Source organism: Elephas maximus, chromosome 3, assembly GCF_024166365.1.
Source record: "Elephas maximus indicus isolate mEleMax1 chromosome 3, mEleMax1 primary haplotype, whole genome shotgun sequence".
Classification (NCBI taxonomy): Eukaryota; Metazoa; Chordata; class Mammalia; order Proboscidea; family Elephantidae; genus Elephas; species Elephas maximus.
This window is the reverse complement of record NC_064821.1, coordinates 34302896-34323651: the sequence shown is the minus strand read 5'-3', so window position 1 is coordinate 34323651 and position 20756 is coordinate 34302896. Positions and strand designations below refer to the sequence as shown.

General features: G+C 39.9%; 1 pseudogene; it reads left to right on the top strand.

The window, feature by feature from the left end:
• Positions 1-559: 559 nt before the first annotated feature.
• LOC126071238 (olfactory receptor 7A10-like) lies at positions 560-2404 on the top strand (annotated as a pseudogene).
• Positions 2405-20756: the final 18352 nt, after the last annotated feature.

Genomic DNA, 20756 nt, shown 5'->3' with positions numbered 1-20756 from the left:
GTAAGATGCTCATTGGGCTATCTTCTGTCATGTCTTCTCCTGACCAAATGACTTTGACAGTATAAAGTTGACTTCAGGGTCCCATCATAGTATTTGTGAGACACAGTCCAGTTCTTAGGTGGAGGACGTCCTCGTGACAGATATCCCAAAGTTGCCTTTCCAATTTAGACATCAGAATTAAGTGCAGTAGGTGAAAATCACAAGGATGCAAATTTCAGCTTTTGGAAATGCAATATATTTTCATAGTTAAGTAGGATGTAAAAGGAAGAACACTTAGAATGAGAGACTTCTTATCCCTGGAGACACCCACTGTCAGCTAGATTAGTGCTTCTCAAACTATATCTGTATATGAATCACCTAGTGTAGTGGGGTGAATTGTGTCTCCCCAAATGTCTGTTCACTTGGACCCTCAGAATGTGACCTTATAAAAGAATAGAGTTAATTATGGATCTTGTGATGAAATAATTTTGGATTTAGAATTGGCTGTAAATCCAGCAGTTGATGTCTTTACAAGAAGAGAGGAAGATACAGAGACACAGAGAGAAAAAGCCACTTCAAGATGGACGTGGTGATTGCAGTGATGTTTCTACAAGCCAAAAACACCAAGGACTGCTGGCAGGCACCAGAAGCTAGGAGAGTCTTCAGATGGAACCAATCCTACTGATACTTGGGTATTGAACTTCTGACCTCCTGAACTGTGAGAGCATAAATTTCTGTTGTTTGAAGCTACCCAGTTTCTGGTAATTTGTTACCTAGATTTGGCATCCCTAGGAAACTAATACGCCTGGAAACTTGTTAAAATGGAGATGCAGATTCAGTAGGGGCAGCCTACTGACTCTGCATTTCTAACAAGCTTCCAGGTAAGGCTGATGCTGCTAGTCATGGACCACACTTGAGGAACAAGGAGCTAGATTTTCTATGTCAGAGAAATGTATGTAGAAAGAGTGCTGGCTTTGTGAGGTATATTATAATTTGGGATTAGTTTACTAAACTGGAAGGGTGGACAGAGGTGGAAAGAATGGCTACATTTTTAATCTTCTTAATAGTCAGCTGAACCTGGTCTTTTGATAAAATATAGGGTTTTATTTATTTTATGTGTCAAATAAAATACTTGTATTTACATTTATTCATGGAAAATTTATCATCTGTAATAGTGCTGCTGGGTGATGATGCCTAATTTTGTTTGTAAAGTATTGTTCTTCTTGTCACTTTCTTGAAAGTCACATGAGCTACATGGAACCAGGAAACCACAGAGATTTTAGAATTTATTCTCCTTGGACTCTCAGAAGTGGAAGAACTGCAATCTGTTTTTCTTGAGCTTTTCCTGTCCAACACTTGGTCACGTTTATTGGGTACCTTCTCATCATCTTGGCCACCATCCCTAGCTCCCGTCTCCACACTCCCATGTACTTCTTCCTCTCCAACTTTTCCTTTGTAGAGATATGTTTCACCTTCTCCACTATCCCAAAGATGCTACTGAACATGCACACCCATAATAAAGCCATCACCTATCAAGGCTGCTTTTCCCAAATGTATTTTTTCACCCTTTGTGCAGAGTTGGATGTTTTTTTCCTTTCTATAATGGCTTACAACTAGTTTGTGGCCAACTGTCACCCACTGCACTACACAGTCATTATGAAACCCATACTTTGTATCTTGTTGCTGCTGTTTTCCTGGATATTGGGTGTTCTGGGCTCTCTGCTACTTGTTTCACTGGTGTTGCAGCTGTCCTGTACTAACTTGGAGATTCCCACTTCTTCTGTGAAATCAATCAGGTTATCCAACTTGCCTGTTCTGACACCCTTCTCAGTATTATAGAGATGTATTTTGCAACTGTGGTGATGGGCATTATTCCTCTCCCTGCTGTCATATTTTCTTATTCTCAGATTGTCTCTTCCATACAGAGAATTACATCAGCAAGGGGAAAGTATAGGCATTTTCCACTGTGGGTCTCACCTTTCAGTTGTTTATTTGTTTTATGGTACAGGTCTTGAGGCCTACCTCAGTTCTGCCACTATCCAAAATTCCAGGGCAATGGCAATATGCTCAGTGATGTACACCGTAGTCACACCCATGCTGAATCCATTTATCTACAGCCTGAGAAACCAGGATATAAAAAAACCCAAAGCCAGTGGTGTCGAGTTGATTCTGACTAATAGCGATGGTGTAGGACAGAGTAGAACTGCCCCATAGAGTTTCCAAGGAGCACCTGGGAGATTCGAACTGCCAACCCTTTGGTTAGCAGTCATAGCACTTCACTACTATGCCACCAGTGTTTCCTTTGAAGGGCCTTGAAAAGTCTTGTTGGGATTGTCACTTTAAATGAGTGACAAAAATGTTACCCTTAGGGCTGGACAAGAAAGCACAAGTATCTTTGAACCAAATTGGCATTCAGAAATTGTGATTTTGTGTGTGTGTGTGAGCTGTCTCTGACTCTCCAGACATTTCTCGCATTTTATGTTTTTACTTTCCTAAAAGTTGTTTCCAAATTTGGAACAGAACTAACTAGAGAGCATCTACTTGTTTCAAGTGGTAATGATTATTTCTAAAAATATACGGTTTTCAAATTCATTTTCTCTTTCATGGTAAAACTATGATGAGGTATAAAAATCTTGGAGATAATAAAGACTTGTAACTTAAATTTTTGTTCATGACTTACTGTTTATTAGAATGCTGAGGCCTCCTTTATTAGACTTGAGTCAACTTTTCCTTTCTGTATCCCTGCCTTCATGCCATTTTTTTATAATTTAGACTGTAATATGCTTAATTATTTTATAAGTGTCTGAGGCATTTTAGTCCTCACACTCAGAGCTTTTTCTCTTACTGTTCATTGACTGGTGTGAAAATTAATAACATGTTATGTAAAACTGAATGGTAATAAAAACAACATGAAATTTTCTGCGATGCAGCTAAAGAAGTGATTTGAGGGAAATTTATAGCTTTAAGTACTAACGTTAGAAAAGAAGAAAAGTCTAAATCCATGATCAAAGTTTCTACCCTAAGAAGCTAGGAATAAATTATAACGTGAACCCATAGCAGGTACAAGGAAGGAAATAATAAATGTAAGTTAAGAAGTGAGTGATAAGAAAAAAACAATAACAAAAAGACTTATTAGATTCCTCAAGAATGCTAATAAATGAACAAATGTTAGCGAGAAGGATCAAGTAAAAAAAGGGGAAAATTACAATTACTAGTATCGATATGATCATTACAAATGCTCAGACATTAATATAACAGTAAGAAATTACTGTAAATGACACTATGCCAGTAAATTTGACACCTTGTATGAAATACATTCTGGAACAACAAAACGTGATAAAACTAACTGAAGAAGAACTAGAAACTCTGAATAGCTCTGGACTTATTTTTTAAATCACGTTTGTAAACCCAAACTATGACATGAAAAAACTCCATGATCAGAGGTTGTTACTTGAGAAGTCTATCAAACACATAAGGTAAAAATAATGCCAATCTTATACAAACTCTTTTAGAAACTAGAGAGGAACCGACTCTTCTCATTTTACAAGATCAGCATAACTTTGACACCAAAAACAAACAAACAAGCAAACACTATAAGAAAACAGAATTGCAGACCAATATCCCTAATGAAAATACCACCAAAACCCCCCCAAATACCATTACTGTTGACTAGATTCCAACTCATAGCAAACCTCAACAAAATTTTGACAATTGAAAGCAGAAATATATAAGTGCAAAGTTGACTCAACATTTCAAAATCAATGTAATCCATCATCTCAACAGACCAAAAGAGAAAGCTGTATGATCATCTCAGTACATGCAAAAAAAACACTTGATAAAAGTCACCACTCAAAATTCAACTCTTAGCCACTAAGAATAGAAAGGAACTTTCTCAAAATGATCAATAGCATGTAAATCATATTTAATAGTGAAAGACGGAAAATCTTTTCTTTAAGATCAGAAACCAGGAAGAAAACCAGAGCTTGGTCTATATGATTCCTTTTCAAAATTGTATTGGAGGTACAATAAAATAAAAGTTAGGAAAAGTTGAAAGGAAGAAATAAAACTACCTGCAGACAGCATCATTTTATACATAAAGAGTCTAAAGAAGACTGTAAAAAAAAATCTTCAAGAATCAATAGAGAAATTGAACAAGGTTGCAGGCCACAAGGTTAATACACAAAATAAATTATATTTTTGTATACTGGTATAAACTGGAAAATTAAAATTTAATAATAGCATATACAATCACACCAAAATATCTAGGAATAAATATTTAAAATGCATGCAAACTCTTTACACTAAAAACTATAAAATATTGCTGTGAAAAATTCATGCAGACTGAAATATAAAGGAATATACACCATGCCCGTGGCTTGGAAGATGTAATATTGTTAGGATGTCAGTTCTCTCAAAAAATGACCTATCACATTCAATGCAATGCCAAACCAAATTCTGACAGTCATTTTTGTAGAAACTGAGATTTCTAAAATTTTTATGCAAATGCAAAGAATCTAGATTAAAAAAAAAATTGGAAAAATGAAAACCAGTGTTGGCAGTCTTATATTACTTAACTTCAGGAATTATTATAAAAGTACAGTAATCAGGACATTGTGATACTAGTTTTAGGACATACAAGTACACCTCTACAACAATGGAGAGCCTAGAAAATAAATCTACACTTACACAATCAATTTATATTTTAAAAATGCCATGATAATTCAATGGAAGGGGAATAGTATCATAAATAAATGGTTCTGGAACAACTGGCTAATCACAGATTTTAAAAATATGCCTATGATATCATCCCTTGCAAAATACAGAAATGAATTTCAAAATGATTAAAGGCCTAACTGTAAACGCTAAGACTATAATGTTTGTAGAGAAAACCTAAAAAGAACACTTTGTGATTTTGGAGTAGGCAAGGTTCTTAAAAATAAGGCAGTAAGTATAAAAGAAAAACATTACTAAATAGACTTCAAAAGACACCATTAAGAGATGGAAACAATATCAGGATACAAGAGACATACACAAAAATCGGTTGGATTCCTCTACTCCAACAAAGAGAAATCAATACCATTTACAATAGCCCCCAAAAAGATAAAATACGTAGGAATAAACCACAAGACACTACTGCAAGAAACCAAAAGAGACCTACATAAGTGGAAAAACATATCTTGCTCATTCATAGGAAGACTCAACATTGTGAAAATGTCAGTTCTACCCAAAGCAATCTACAGATAAAATGCAACCCCAATCCAAATTCCAAAGACATTTTTTAATGTGATGGAGAAACAAATCACCAACTTCATATGGAAAGGGAAGAGGCCTCGGATAAATAAAGCATTACCAAGAAGAAGAACAAAGGCCTCACACTACCTGATTTTACAACCTATTACACCACCACAGTAGTGAAAACAACCTGGTATTGGTGGTACAACAACAGATACATAGGCCAATGGAACAGAATTGAGAATCCAGACATAAACTCGTACACCTATGAATGGCTGATATTTGACAAAGGCCCAAAGTCCATTAAACGGGGAACAGAAGGTCTCTTTAACAAATGGTGCTGGCGTACCTGGATATTCATCTGCAGAAAAATGAAACAGGACCATACTTCACAGTATGCATAAAAACGAATTGGAAATGGATCAAAGGCCTAAATATAAAATCTAAAATGATAAACATCATGGAAGAAAAAATAGGGACAACATTAGGAACTCTAATACATGGCATAAACAGAATACAAAACATAACTAACAACGCACAAACACTAGAAGAGAAACCATATAACTGGGAGCTCCTAAAAATCGAACACTTATGCTCATCAGAAGACTTCACCAAAGGGGAGGCCAAGATGGTGGAGTAGTCAGTTGCTTCCTGTGGTCCCTCTTACAACAAAGACCTGAAAAAACAAGTGAATAGATTATATATGACAAGCTAGGAGTCCTGAACATCAAAGGCAAAGTTGAGAAATAGAACTGAGTGGCAGGGGAGGGAGAAAGAGCTCAGAAGCAGCGAGGAGTTGCCAGACCTGATCTGGAGGGAACTGGCACCCAGCAAGCTGCTTGTGCTGGCAAGAGTGTGCTGAGGCAAGCAGTGACATTCAGGACACATTTTCCACATCAGGAGAGAAGGAGTGTCCTAGAGTCTGTTCGACTCTTCAGAATAAGTGAGAAGTGGCCCTCAATTGGCAAAAGATAAGTACCTGCATTTAACCTACCATGAGGATCCAAAAATACCCCTTTAAGAAAATCTTCTCTCCCACTACCTGCTCCCTTCCCACTCTGCACTGGGTCCCAGCCAGCTGCATCCCCTGGGCTGGAAGAAGGACCCTGCACTTGCTCTGAGCCATTCTCCTGGTCTTGGAGAGGGAATAAATTAACAAACAGGGAAAATACAACTTGCTGGCTCCCCTAAGACAGGAGTTCAGGACAGAAAGAGCTCCTCTGCCTAGGCAGAGGCATAAAGAGTCCATAGACTTTGAATGTGTTTCACCCCTGCATAGACCTCTGTAGGCTCATTTCGACAACATAGACCCTCATAAGCACAGCACAACAGGGTATTAAACTGAAGTCTAACTTCAAAGTTTCAGCTACATGGCGGAGAGGGAGGTTCGTGATATTTGCACTACTCCGCCTATTAAGCAGGGTCCTCACCTACCCACATCCTGGGCCTGAGGGCTCGAGGCTCAGCTGATGACACCTAGCCACCTGGGACAGGGGTTGAAGAATAAGTGTTGCCCCCCAGTCCCTACAGCCAACAGCATTGGGTGCCCATAGTCTACCTGCCAAACCCACCCACCTATGTACTCTAGGGAACAGGGACACGCTTTCCTCACGGACAGCCAGGGGTGGTTGTCAGCCCCCTGCCTTGATCAGCTCGTGACCCCCTACTGCAGCCAGATACTTGTGCCTATACCAATCAGCCCTGCTCATCTAGGACTGTATATAGATCAAGAGGCAGTTGTTCGGAGAGAACAAGGGAATACTGAATGGTTTAAAGTCAGGAAAGGTGTGTGTCAGGGTTGTATCCTTTCACCATACCTATTCAGCCTGTATGCTGACCAAAAAGTCTGAGAAGCTGGACTATATGAAGAAGAACAGGGCATCAGGATTGGAGGAAGACTCATGAACAACCTGTGCTATGCAGATGATGCAACCCTGGTTGCTGAAAGTGAAGAGGACTTGAAGCACTTACTAATGAAGATCAAAGACCACAGCCTTCAGTATAGATTACACCTCAACATAAAGAAAACAAAAATCCTTAGAACTGGACCAATAAGCTACATCACAATCAATAGAGAAAAGATTGAAGTTGTCAAGGATTTCATTTTACTTGGATTCAGGATCAACACCCATGGAAGCAGCAGTCAAGAAATCAAAAGACACATTGCATTGGGGAAATCTGCTGCAAAGGACCTCTTTAAAGTGTTGAGAAACATAGATGTCGCCTTTAGGACTAAGATGCGCCTGACCCAAGCCATGGTATTTCCAATCACATAATACACACATGAAAGCAGAAAAATGAATAAAGAAGACCAAGAAGAATTGATGCTTCGAATTGTGGTGTTGGCGAAGAATGTTGAACATACCATGGACTGCCAAAAGGACGAACGAATCTGTCTTGGAAGAAGCACAACCAGAATGTTCCTTAGGAGTCAGGACGACTAGACTGTGTCTTGCATACTTTGGACATGTTGTCAGGAGGAACCAACCCTGGAGAAGGACATCATGCTTGGTAAAGTCAGGGTCAGCAGAAAAGAAGACGATCCTCAATGAGATGGCTTGACGCAGTGGCTGCAACAATGGACGCAAGCATAACAATGAATACTAGGATGGCGCAGTTTCGTTCTGTTGTACACAGGGTCACTGTGAGTGGAAATGGTCTCTACAGCACATAAAAACAACACGAACAAGGGAGAAAGGAGTGGGGATGAATATTTGATATAGAAATATGTCTGATACACTAAATGAAAATCTTCCAGGCCCTCCCTTCATGCAGGTAATAATATATTCATTCTTCCTGTCTCAGCTCAAGTGACGTCTTATTAGAAACTTGCCCCTCTCCTCTTCTACCAACACTCAGTCAGATACTCCAATTATTTTCTTTCAAATCACTAGGTATTTTTCATTCAATGCAACGTTGACACAGCAGTTTTATTTTTTAAAGAAACAACCCATAAAATTGACATGTTCTCTTTGCTCTGAATATTTAGCAGTTCATTTTATGACATTGATATGGTGGTCCAAGGTGATTTTCTGACTAATCACAGACATTCCTGAGAGCAAGTAACACACACAAACACCCATTTCGTTTAAGATGCAAGTCTCATTTGCCAACCAGTCTCATGATGGGTTGGTAACATTCAGCTGTTCCCCTTTGGACTGAAAACTGAAAGGGAGATGATATGGTTTTGAATTTGTGGTGACCCTGTGGCGATAAACACATCCCAGAGGCCGTACCTGTAAGCCAGCCAAAAGTAAATGAGAATGGAAGTCTTGTTAAGCAATTGGGTTGTCCTTCGAGGTTGTGGGTTCACTCAGGGCGATTCTCATATTCCTGAGTAAAAATCTTGGGAATTCAACAGATCCTGTCTAATCTTACCCCTCCCCCACCCAGGTCTTTAATGAGTTAAAAACAGTAAACCCATTGCTGTTGATTTGATTCTGATTCATAGCAACCCTATAGGACAGAGTAGAACTGCCCCATGGAGTTTCTAAGGAGCTCGCAGTGGATTTGAATCACTGACTTTTTGGTTAGCAGCCATAGCACTTAACACTATGCCACCAGGGTTTACTTAATGAGTTAGCCATGCCTAAAGATAGAGAAGTCTTCCCTTATACCCTGCTCCCTTGCGACCACATCTCAGAAAGGTAGCCTGATTTGACATAGGAGACATATCTCCAGCTCCAAAGCTACCCCTAAGGGCCATGGCTGCCGAAATGTATTCTACTTTGTTTCTTAGCTTGTAGGGAAGCATAGTCCTCTGAGGATAGAGTGAAAGTAGAGTACTTTATTTAATGAGGCACAGTGATAATTCAGTCCTGGAAGCCTCAGATGTTATAAGGGCTTCTTTTTTATTGTACATCTATTCCAGTTTAGTTTAAGCAATGATAGGTTAGGAGGAAGCACAACTGCGTCTTCCAGAGATCTCATGAGTCACTTGGTCTCCCTGCCCATCCTGGGTGCAGGGCTTTCATTTTTCATGATTTTTCAGGGGAGAACAAGAACCAGTGGAAGCCAAGTCCTTAGTGATAACATCTGGTGGATCCGGGGCATCAGTGTAAGTGCAGAGAGAATGCTTTGTGGAGGAAGGGCCCCTTTAATGGGATTACCTCCTAAGGCTCCTGACATGGATGAAAAGTAAAAGTTGAACAGTATCAAGTCCTTCCAGTTTCAATTCCCCAGACTTCGCATTGGAAACCCTGGTAGCATGGAGATTAAGTACTACAGCTGCTAACTGAAGGGTTGGCAGTTCGAATCCACCAAGCGCTCCTTGGAAACCCTGTGGGGCAGTTCTACACTGTCCTATAGGGTCGCTATGAGTCAGAATCGACTCGACGGCAATGGGTTTTATGGGATAGCCTTCGCATTAGGCTGAAACCTGCCCTTTCTCAATAGAATTTTCTGGGTTGAGTTTGTAATTCATCCACAGTGGCTGTTCTTTTTATTCCTCATTTCCTCTTTCTCTCTCTGACACACCTAGTGTAGCATTCTTTTCAGTTTATCCTTCTTCCATTATTGGCAATTTCTGTTCATATTTATTTCTTGGTGATTGAGTGTAGAAATGATGGTTCTGCTCTGTTTCAGAAGGGCTAGAGAGTATAGAGGCAAGAGAATAGTTGGTATGTGTCTTGAAGCAGGAACTGAAGATTTCAAAGTAAGAGTGCTCCATGCAGAAGGAATTGGAGTGTAAAAGATGCCAGACAAAAAAAGCCATATATTGTATGATTCTGTTTACATGAAATGTCCAGAGTAGGCACGCCCATAGAGATAGAAAGCAAATTTGTTATTGCTAAGGGCTTGGGTAAGCGGGCAATGGGGAAAGTTCTTAATGGGTACAGAGTTTCTATTTGGGGTGATGAAATCATTTGGACTGGTAGTCATGATGGTTTCACAATATTGTTAATGTTTTGGATGCCAATACTACATGAACTGCACACTTTAAAGTGCGCAAAAAGGTGAATATCATGGTATGTGAATTTTAACACACACATACACACACACAAAAGCACATGGCATACTCAGGACACCAAAACTGGTTCTAAATGTCTGGTTGGCAATGTGGGGGAGAGATGGAGAATATTGAAAGATGAAACTGGCTTGGCAGATGGAGGCTGAATTATCAAATGCACTTATATTTGAGACTACAGAATTGTGGCTTATTTCTAAAGTTAATGAATATCAGTCCAGTGTTTGTATAAAGGGAATTCTATGACTATGCCTGCATTGTAGAAAGATCTCTCTGGGGGCAATGAGTTGAATGTGCTAGAGGTAGGCTAGCCTCTTCTGATTAGAGAGAGAGATGATGAGAGACAGTGGAGGTTGGAACAGAGCAGAGGGAAATGGATGGAAATCTCTGAGAGGCAGAATGCATGAAGAGGGAGCTAGCATTTATTGAACATCTGCTCAGAAGAGGAGAAACAGGATTCAAAACGAGGAGTGTTTTTATAGCTTAGCAGTCAGTGGTCGGTGTTGGATGTCTGTGGACACTGGCTCTGTAGCTACAAGTTGGTGAATGTGGATGTCTTCTGCAGGTCCTCAAGCCTGATATTTAAAGCATTCTTCTGCACGGGGTCAACACACCCAAGGAAGTTTGGACACACCCTGTCTCTGTCAAATGCATGGGTTTTGTCCTATTGACTTCCTCTTCTTCTTTCCTATATCTGGTTTCGTTTCTGCCATGGGGTAGGGGTGTTGTGGGGCGGGGGGGCAAGGCATCATCAGATCTCCCACTTTCCACTTGGGTGTATTAGATGGCCCTAACAGGCCTCTTCACCTCTCTGGACCTCCGTAATTATTATGCAAAATCAGGAAATGGATCTAATTCTGGGTGCCTCAACCATGGTGCTGTTGACATTTTGGGACAGTTATTTCTTTGTTGGTATGAGAGAATATTTTTTGTGCTGTGCACTGTAGGATGTTGAGCAGTGTCTTTGACCTCTAGACACTGGATTGCCTCTCCCCTTTTATGGCAGCCAAAAATGTCTCTGAGAATTTCCAGGTTTCCCCTGCAAAGCAGAATTGGCCTTGAGTGAGAACCAGTGTTCTAAATGAACTCCAAACACTTTCATACTCACTTTCGATGATTCTGGAGCCTCAGGACATGCCAAGGACACTACAACCTTCAGCCCCTTTGAGTAATAAAGAGCAGTTGCTTTGCCTTCCACAGCCCTAGGTTTACCTTTCAAGTGGTGCCCTGCTTCATCCTTCCCAGACCAGTATGGAAATGGGAGGTTTTGAAGCAGCTTCTGCCTATGATTTCAGAAGCATCCTTTGCTACGGTTTTAAGGTTCTCATAATGAAGAGTGTGAAACAACCATGAACATAAATTTCTGTTGATAATTTATATCCGTCTTATAACACAGAAAAGTAGAGAACAGCTTTTGCTATCCAGCAGATCTGAGTTAGCATCAGCACTATTATCAGGCAGTAGTTGTGTAGCCTGGGGGCTATGACCTCAGTATGCAGTATGGTCAAAGTGTGTTAGTTTTCTACTGCTGCTTAACAGATGATAAGACTTGGTAGCTTAAACAACACAAATTTATTTTCTTACACTTCTGAAGACCGGATGTCTGAGGCCAGTTTCTCTTGGCTAAAAATCAAGGTGTCAGAAGGGTTGACTCCTTCTGGAAGGTGTAGGGGAGAACCTGCTACCTTGATTTTCAAGCTGTTAGAGGTTGTCTGCATTCCTTGGCTCATGACCCCTTCCTCACATCACTCCAACCTTTGTATCTGTCATCACCTAGCCTTTTGTCTCCTTTGATCCCCTGCTCCCCTCCTATAAGGACCCTTGTGATTACATTGGTCCCACCTGGATAATCGGAGACAATCTCCACCATCTCATGCCCAAGGATACTTGATAGATTCTGGTGTTTTGATAATGAGATAGGTACCACTCTTAGTAGTAAATCTTCCTAACAGAAACTCCTTTCTAGAGAGGCTTTGTGGCTGCTGTCAGATCTAAGTACTGTATCCTATATGTAAGAAAAATGCCTAAGTTTTCAAAACCTTTTGAGCATCAGTTAATTCAATGTTCTTTTCATGCCCAAGGTATAATAACTCACATAGCAGATAAATTGTCAGCAGCTATTTCATTCAAGTGTCTTATGTCTGGGACTCCCTCACAGGTATGTACCACATGAACATACAGAGTAGTCAATGAGAATAAATTCCTAATTCCCATCTGCCTTAATTCCGTCTCCTGCTTCTTGTCCACAACCACTAAGTCTTTTGTGTAGAAACTGCCTTCCAAAAACCCAGACCTCTTTCAGTCGAGTTGACTTCAACTCATGGCAACCCCATGTGTTTCAGAGTAGAACTGTACTGCATAGGGTTTTCACGGCTGTAATCTTTCAGGAAAAATGCCTAGATCTTTCTTCTGCAATGCTGCTGGATGGATTTGAACTACCAATCTCTTGGTCAGTAGCCAAGCAGAAACCATTTGTACTACCCAGGAACCTGGTAACCTCTTTAGGCTGCTGCTAATTGGAAAATTGCACATTCTTACAGCTTCTCATGCACAGCCTTGGTTTTACCCCATGATGGCCTTGATGTAAGACACAGTTCTTTTTATGTATTTTTCATAAAAAATGTCCATACAGAAAATCATTACTAAGAAATGCATATTTTACTAGTGATTTAATGAAAGAGAGAGAAGAGAGTGTTTACACTCCAGTGTCTGAGATTTTTCTTGAAAATTCCCCATTGTGATAATTCATCTCCTAAAGCTCCCTCCTCGGTTGCCAAACTCTGGGCTTTCTTTCTACATTTTTCCCTTTTCAGACTCTCCATCTCTCATCTTATCTCATTTTATACCTTCTCCAGAGGTTCTCAGTCTTTCTTTTACAGAGGAATTTAGGGTTTTTTTCAGTATTATCCTAATTTTATATATCAATTATTTAACTGACTTAGAGTAAGTGAGAGATCATTTTTCTTTAAAGGTGAAGATTTTATTTGTGGTCAGATAAAATTAATAAAAGAAAAAGGTTCTCTGCTTATCAGGTATTATTCCTCCTAGAAAATGAAAACACAAAAAAACCATGTTGCTGTAGAGTTGATTACACCCCGTGGAAAATCCATCCTGTCTAGAGGCAGTAGGAAATGAGAAAATGCCACGAACAATTTTTTTCCTGCTACGTGTCCATGGAAACAATTCTGAGGATGATGCAGGGCTGGGCAGCATTTTGTTCTGTTGTACATGTGGTCACTATGTTTCAGAAACAACTCAACGGCACCTAAAAAGACACATGACTTAATTTTTTAAATCCATAGAATTTTGGGGTTCCTGAAAGGTTGAAAGAGTAACATCTTCCACCATGCATTGCACTTTGCCAATTGCATTCCAAAGCAAATTGGACTACATCTGAAGCTGCCAAATTCTGTCTCTAACTGTCCTATCTTCTTAAGGTTATCAGCTTTTGCCTCAGACATTTTCAAATCTCTCCTTAATAGTTGTGTCTTTTTACAAAGCCGGGAAGAGAGGCTTCATTTTAATGGAAATCCTGAAGGTAGTTTTTCTTGAAATTACAGTTCTAGGGTTTAAGCTTTTTTTCCCAGGAGACCTCTGACCTCCCAGTGGTCATAAAAAAACTCATAGAATTTTCAAATTCTGGATCCTCGAGGTATCATTTGCCACTGCTTCTAGCTTAGTTTGTTTTCCTCCTTCTGATAGTTTCTCTTCAGTGACTATTTCTGAGGCTCCTGTGTTGTGATGGATCAGTTTGTGTAGCCTCTCTTGCCATGGTCTTTTAACTGCCACCCAAGACATTGGTTGGGACTGTGCAAATAAGGTACTTGTGGCCCACCAAAGGCACTGGTCAGTTTTGCCATTCCACTAGGCTTCAAAGAGAGCTAATTCCAGAGCAGAGAGAATCTCACCACAACCAAGGAAGAACAGCGAGGAATGCAAAGCATGTCCTTTTACCCAGGAGCCCTATGCTGAGAAGCTCCTGGACCCTGGTCACAGAGAGCTGTAACAATGAAGACAGTGATATGTGGTGGCAAAGAAATGGTGGCAGGGGAGGCTGACAAGAAGGAGAGACCAGTAGGAGCATCTGGCTTGAGAGATCAGCAGGAGAGACCTGCAAGAGAGACCAACAGAAGACGGTGCAGTGGGCTTTCTGGCCCGAGAAAGAAAGCTGAGTGCCTTTGGCCTGAGGCTTACTCGTGGAATGGGGTGCCTCTGGACACTTATTGGCAGAGCTAAAAGAGGTTTGTAACACTTGCCCATGCAGAACAGAAGCCAAGGGGCCAAAGATGCATGTTGTAGCTTGGCTGGGAAGAGGCTGTCCTGATGGAAGAACTGTATCCTGAGCGTTCTGAACCTGTTACTTGCTTATAAACCCCATAAACGTGAGTACTATCTGTGAGTTCTCTGTAGTCATTTGCAATGAATTATCGAACCCAGCAAAGAAGCAGAGAGTGCTGTGGGAGGGACAGTTGGTATGAGAATTGGTAAAGACGGTGGAGAGAGGATGCATGTCTGACATCTATCTCATAACCATCAGCCTTCGGCTGTTGATCTTGATTCTCCTTCCCTTTTTGAAGTTAGAGGAGGTCAGATGCCGTTTCCTCATTGTTTTCAGAGCTCCCTTGCCACTATTTTCTCTGGTATTATTATTAGACTCATGGTCAATGAAGTTTTCAGAAAAGGACCATAGGAAAATATCTAGAGTTTATTTAAGTCACTGTCACCCCCATCATTTCTAATAGTCAGTAAAGCAGGAAATAGAAGGGATAAGTCATTGTACCTGAAGTCACACACATAGGGAGTAACAAACCCACATCTGTTTGTTATTTTTATTTCTGCTCTCTGCATTCTGTCTCTCTGATCTTTTTTCTCCTTTTCACTTTACTGTCTGACATTTTTCTTTGTTCTCTTATCCCATCATGAAATACATTATTTGAATTTTTTAAGCAACTTGTGATATTAATGATTAATGACTGAACTACCTGGTAGAGTAAAAAAAAAAAAAAAATCCCCATTTATTTTTTGAAACTGATTTCTATTTTATAAATGTTTGTTGTCAGAGGTTAGGAAAATGTGGAGATATATACCATTGAAAAGTCACACCAAAGATCAACATTGGAAGATAACATTTCATTCACTAGTGATGTAGCACCATACTAAGTGCGTGTGTATACATATGTTATCTTTTGTTTTTCTCAACCTTATGCTGAGAAGTGATGGAGTCCATATCTAACCAACATCTGTATGACTATAAAAATTTTGAAAGTCATTAAAATCTTCAAAACTCTTTGACAGTTTTACAGGACAAAATATTTTCTGAGCTGTGACTTTTAAATATGATCTTGAGCTATACTGCATAGGAGTAAGACAAATTTCATCTTCCTTTGTCTATAAACAATATTCTCACATATTTTTCTAAGTAGATACTTTCTTATTTTTGTGCTTTAACTAAAAGTTTATAGTTCAAGTAAGTTTCTCCTACAAGGGTTTACACACACATTGTGATGTAACCCTAGGTGTTCTCTATAATGTGATTGCACATTCCTCCTTTCCACCCTGCTATTCCCATGTCCATTTAACCAGCTCACAGCCCTTTCTGCCTTCTCATCTCACCTCTGGACAGGAGCTGCCCATTTAGTCTCCTGTGTCTACTTGAGGTAAGGAACACATTCTTCACAAGTATCATTTTATGTCTTATAGCCCAGTCTAATCTTTGTCTGAAGATTTGGCTTCAGGAATGGCTTTAGTTTTGGGATAATAGAGTGTTGCAGGGCCATGCCTCCTGGGGCCCTCCAGTCTCAGTCAGACCATTAAGTGCAGTCTTTTTACTAGAATTTGAGTTCTGTACCCCACTTTTCTCTTGCTCCGTCAGAGACTTTCATCTTGTTCCCTGTCATTGGTGGTAGATGGGCACCATCAAGTTCTTCTAATCTCCTTTCTGTCTCTGGGGCTCATATTTTCCATATGTCCTTGGTGTTCTCCATTCTCCTTTGTTTCAGGTGGGTTGGGACCAACTGATGCATCCTAGGTGGCTGTTTGTCAGCTTCCAAGGACTCAGATGCCACTCACAAAAGTGGGATGCAGAACATTTCCTTAACAGGCTTTGTCATGCCGGTTGACCTAGATGTCCTTCAAAATCATGGTCTACACACCTCCATTCCTGCCACTCTGTTCCTCAAAGTGTTTGTTGGTATTTAGGAAACTTCTTAGCTTTTGCAGACACTTTCTTTAGGTGATGAAGATGTGGTATTTTATATCTACACCAACATCACCCTAAGTGTAAAACATTTAGAAGCATGTGCATTAAAATCAGGAACAAATATTGTGTTTTTATGTTCAACTTTATTTTAGTTCCTGAAATCATATAAGACATTAAGGTAAAGTAAGGATAACAAAAAACAAATAATCAAGATTACGTTGAACGATAGTATTATTAAATACTTATATAAAGCTTACAGCTGATACTTACATAAGACTTCTATTCATAGACACTGTTCCAAGTGGTTTACATATGTAACTCATTTATCATTCTCAAAAACAGCATAAGTGCTAAAATGATCTCAATTTTACAACTGAAAAAAAAAAAACAAGGAAAAGAAAAACAAGCAGAGAGAGTTTAAGTAGCTGTTCTGAGGTCCCATAGATAATAAGTGGCAGAGTTTGGCTTCAAAACCCTGTAGTGTGACTGCAGACTTGCCACTCTCAACCAGTATGTCCATCATCCCCTCCAGAGGGTCGGTCTCTGACTTTCTGGTTGGAAGTGGAAAGCTACCAGGGTCTGAGGCAGCTTTTCTCTCCATTATTCCCATACTGTGCAGTGTGTTGCTTGTCTAAGCTCCTTTCTGTGTGTCTAAAATAAATTATTCTTTCCTCTCATTCTAAAAAATATTTTTCTATGCTTCTCCATGCCCTTGGCAGAATATGAACCCCACAAAGAGAATTTCAATGTCCCACTTAACTAATTGTATTCTCAAAGTTTTGATTCCAAATTCCATGAGTAGGGGGGACAAAGATGGTGTAATAAGCTCATTGGGCTCTCTTCTGTCATGTCTTGTCCTGACCAAATTGCTTTGACAGTACAAAATTGACTGCAGGGGCCCATTATAGTATCTGTGAGACAGAGTCCATGTCTTAGAAGGGGGGAAGGTATCCTCTGGACAGATATCCCAAAGGTGCCTTTTCAATTTAGACATCAGAATTAAATGCAGCTGATGAAAACCATAAGAAAGGAAATTTCAGCTCTTGGAAGGGTAATGTATTATCATAGTTAAACAGAATGTAAAAGGGAAAACACCTGAAATGAAAGACTTACTATCCCCAGAGGCACCCACTGTCAGATCAGTGTTTCTGAAACTGTAACTGTATATGAATCACCTAGTGTAGTGGGGTGAATGTGTTCCCCCAAAATGTATGTCCTGCTGGAGCCTCAGAATGTGATCTTGTTAAAAACTAGAGTCTTTGCAAAGGTAGTTAATTACATAAGGATCTCGACATGAAATAATTTAGGACTTAGGGTTGGCTCTAAATACAATTTTTTTTTACTAAATACAATCGCTGATGTCTTTATGAGAAGAAAGTAAGACACAGAGACACAGAGAGAAGAAAGCCACGTGAAGATGGAGGCAGAGGTTGGAGTGGTGTGTCTACAAGTCAAGGAACACCAAGGATTTCTGGCAGCCACCAGAAGCTAAGAGAGTGCCTTCAGAAAGAAACAGTAGGGCTGATGATAGCTTGATTTTGAATTCTGGCCTCCTGAACTGTGAGAGACTAAATCTCTGTTATTTTAAGCTACCTAGTTTTTGTTAATTTGTTACCTAGGAAAACTTACCTAGTCAATTTGGCATCCTTAGGAAACTAATCCCCCATGTGTCTGTCAGTTTGCCTTACTGTGGGGGCTTGCATGTTGCTGTGATGCTGGAAGTTATGCCACCGGTATTCAGATACCAGCAGGGTCACCCGCGGAGGACAGGTTTCAGCTGAGCTTCTAGACTAAGACAGACTAGGAAGAAGGACCCGGTGGCTTACTTCTGAAAAGCATTAGTCAGTGAAAACCTTATGAATAGCAGTGGAACATTGTCTAATATAGTGCTGGAAGATGAACTCCCCAGGTTGGAAGGCATGCAAAAGATGACCGGGGAAGAGCTGCCTCCTCAAAGTAGAGTCTAAGTGAATGACGTGGAAAGAGTAAAGCTTTTGGGAACTTCATTCGCTGATGTGGCACGACTCAAAATGAGAAGAAACAGCTGAAAACATCCATTAATAATCAGAAACTAGAATATGAGAAGTATGAATCTAGGAAAATTCAAAATCATCAAAAATGAAATGGAATGCATAAACATTTATATCCTGGGCATTAGTGATCTGAAATGGACTGCTATTGGCCATTTTGAATCAGAGAATCATATGGTCTACTACACTGGGAATGACAACTTGAAAAGGAATGGTGGTGCATTCATCGTCAAAAAGAATGATTCAAGATCTATCCTGAGGTAAAACGCTGTCAGTGATAGGATAATATCGATATGCCTACAAGGAAGACCAGTTAATACAACTATTATTCAAATTTATGCACCAACCCCTAGGGCCGAAGATGAAGAAATAGAAGATTTTCATCAGCTGCTACAGTCTGAAATTGATCTAACTTGCAATCAAGATGCATTGATAATTACTGGCAATTGGAATGTGAAAGTTGGAAATAAAGAAGAAGGATCAATATTTGGAAAATATGGCCTTGGTGATAGAAACAATGCCGGAGATTGAATGATAGAATTTTGCAAGACCAACGACTTCTTAATTGCAAATACCTTCTTTCACCAACATAAATGGTGACTATACACATGGACCTGGCCAGATGGAACACACAGAAATCACATTGACTACATCTGTGGTAAGACACATTGGAAAAGCTCAATATCATCAGTCAGAACAAGGCCAGGGGCCAACTGTGGAACAAAACATCAATTGCTCATAATCAAGTTCAAGCTGAAACTGAAGAAAATCACAGCAAGTCCACGAAAGCCAAAATATGACCTTGAGTGCATCCCACCTGAATTTAGAGACCATCTGAAGAATTGATTTAACGCACTGACCGCTAGTGACTGAAGACCAGACGAGTTGTGCAATGACATCAAGGTCACCTGACATGAAGAAGCAAGAGGTCATTGAAAAGATAGGAAAGAAAGAAAAGACCAAGGTGGATGTCAAAAGAGACTCTGAAACTTGCTCTCAAACTCGAGCAGCTAAAGGAAAAACAAGAATTGATGAAGTAAAGGAACTGAACAGAAGACTTCAAAGGGCGGCTCGAGAAGACAAAGTAAAGTATTATAATGACATGTGCAAAGAGCTGGAGATGGAAAACCAAAAGGGAAGAACATACTCGGCATTTTTCAAGCTGGAAGAACTGAAGAAAAAATTCAAGCCTCGAGTTGCAATAGTGAAGGATTCCATGGGGAAACTATTAAACGACGCAGGAAGCATCAAAAGAAGATGGAAGGAATACACAGAGTCATTATACCTAAAAGAATTAGTCAATGTTCAACTATTTCAAGAGGTGGCATATGATCAGGAACCGATGGTACTGAAGGAAGAAGTCCAAGCTGCTCTGAAGGCGTTGGTGAAAAACAAGGCTCTGGAAATCGATGGAATAGCAATTGAGATGTTTCAAGAAACAGATGCAGTCCTGGAGATGCTCACTCGTCTATGCCAAGAAATATGGAAGACAGCTTCCTGGCCAACTGACTTGAAGAGATCCATATTTATGCCTATTCCCAAGAAAAGTGATCCAGCCGAACATGGAAATTATAGAACAATGTCATTAATATCACATGCAAGCAAAATTTTGATGAAGATCACTAAAAAACAGCTGCAGCAGTATATTGACAGGGGACTGCCAGAAATCCAGGCTGGTTTCAGAAGAGGACATGGAACCAGGGATATCATTGCTGATGTCAGATGGATCCTGGCTGTAAGCAGAGAATATCAGAATAATGTTTATCTGTGTTTTATTGACTATGCAAGGGCATTTGACTGTGTGGATCATAAGAAACTATGGATAACATTGAGAAAAATGGGAATTCTAGAACACTTAATTGTGCTCATGAGGAACCTTTACATAGACAAAAGACGGTTGTTCGGACAGAACAAGAGGATACTGCATGGTTTAAGTCAGGAAAGGTGTGAGTCAGGGTTGTATTCTTTCACCATACCTATTCAATCTGTAGGCTGAGCAAATAATCTGAGAAGCTGGACTATATGAAGAAGAACGGGGCATCAGAATTGGAGAAAGACTCATTATCAACCTGCGTTATGCAGATGACACAACTTTGCTTGCTGAAAGTGAAGAGGACTTGAAGCGCTTACTAATGAATATCAAAGACCACAGCCTTCAGTGTGGATTACACCCCAACATAAAGAAAACAAAAATCCTCACAACTGGACCAATGAGCAACATCATGATAAACAGAGAAAAGAGTGAAGATGTCAAGGATTTGATTTGACTTGGATCCACAATCAACAGCCATCTAACAGCAGTCAAGAAATCAAAAGACACATTGCCTTGGGTAACTCTGCTGCAAAGGAC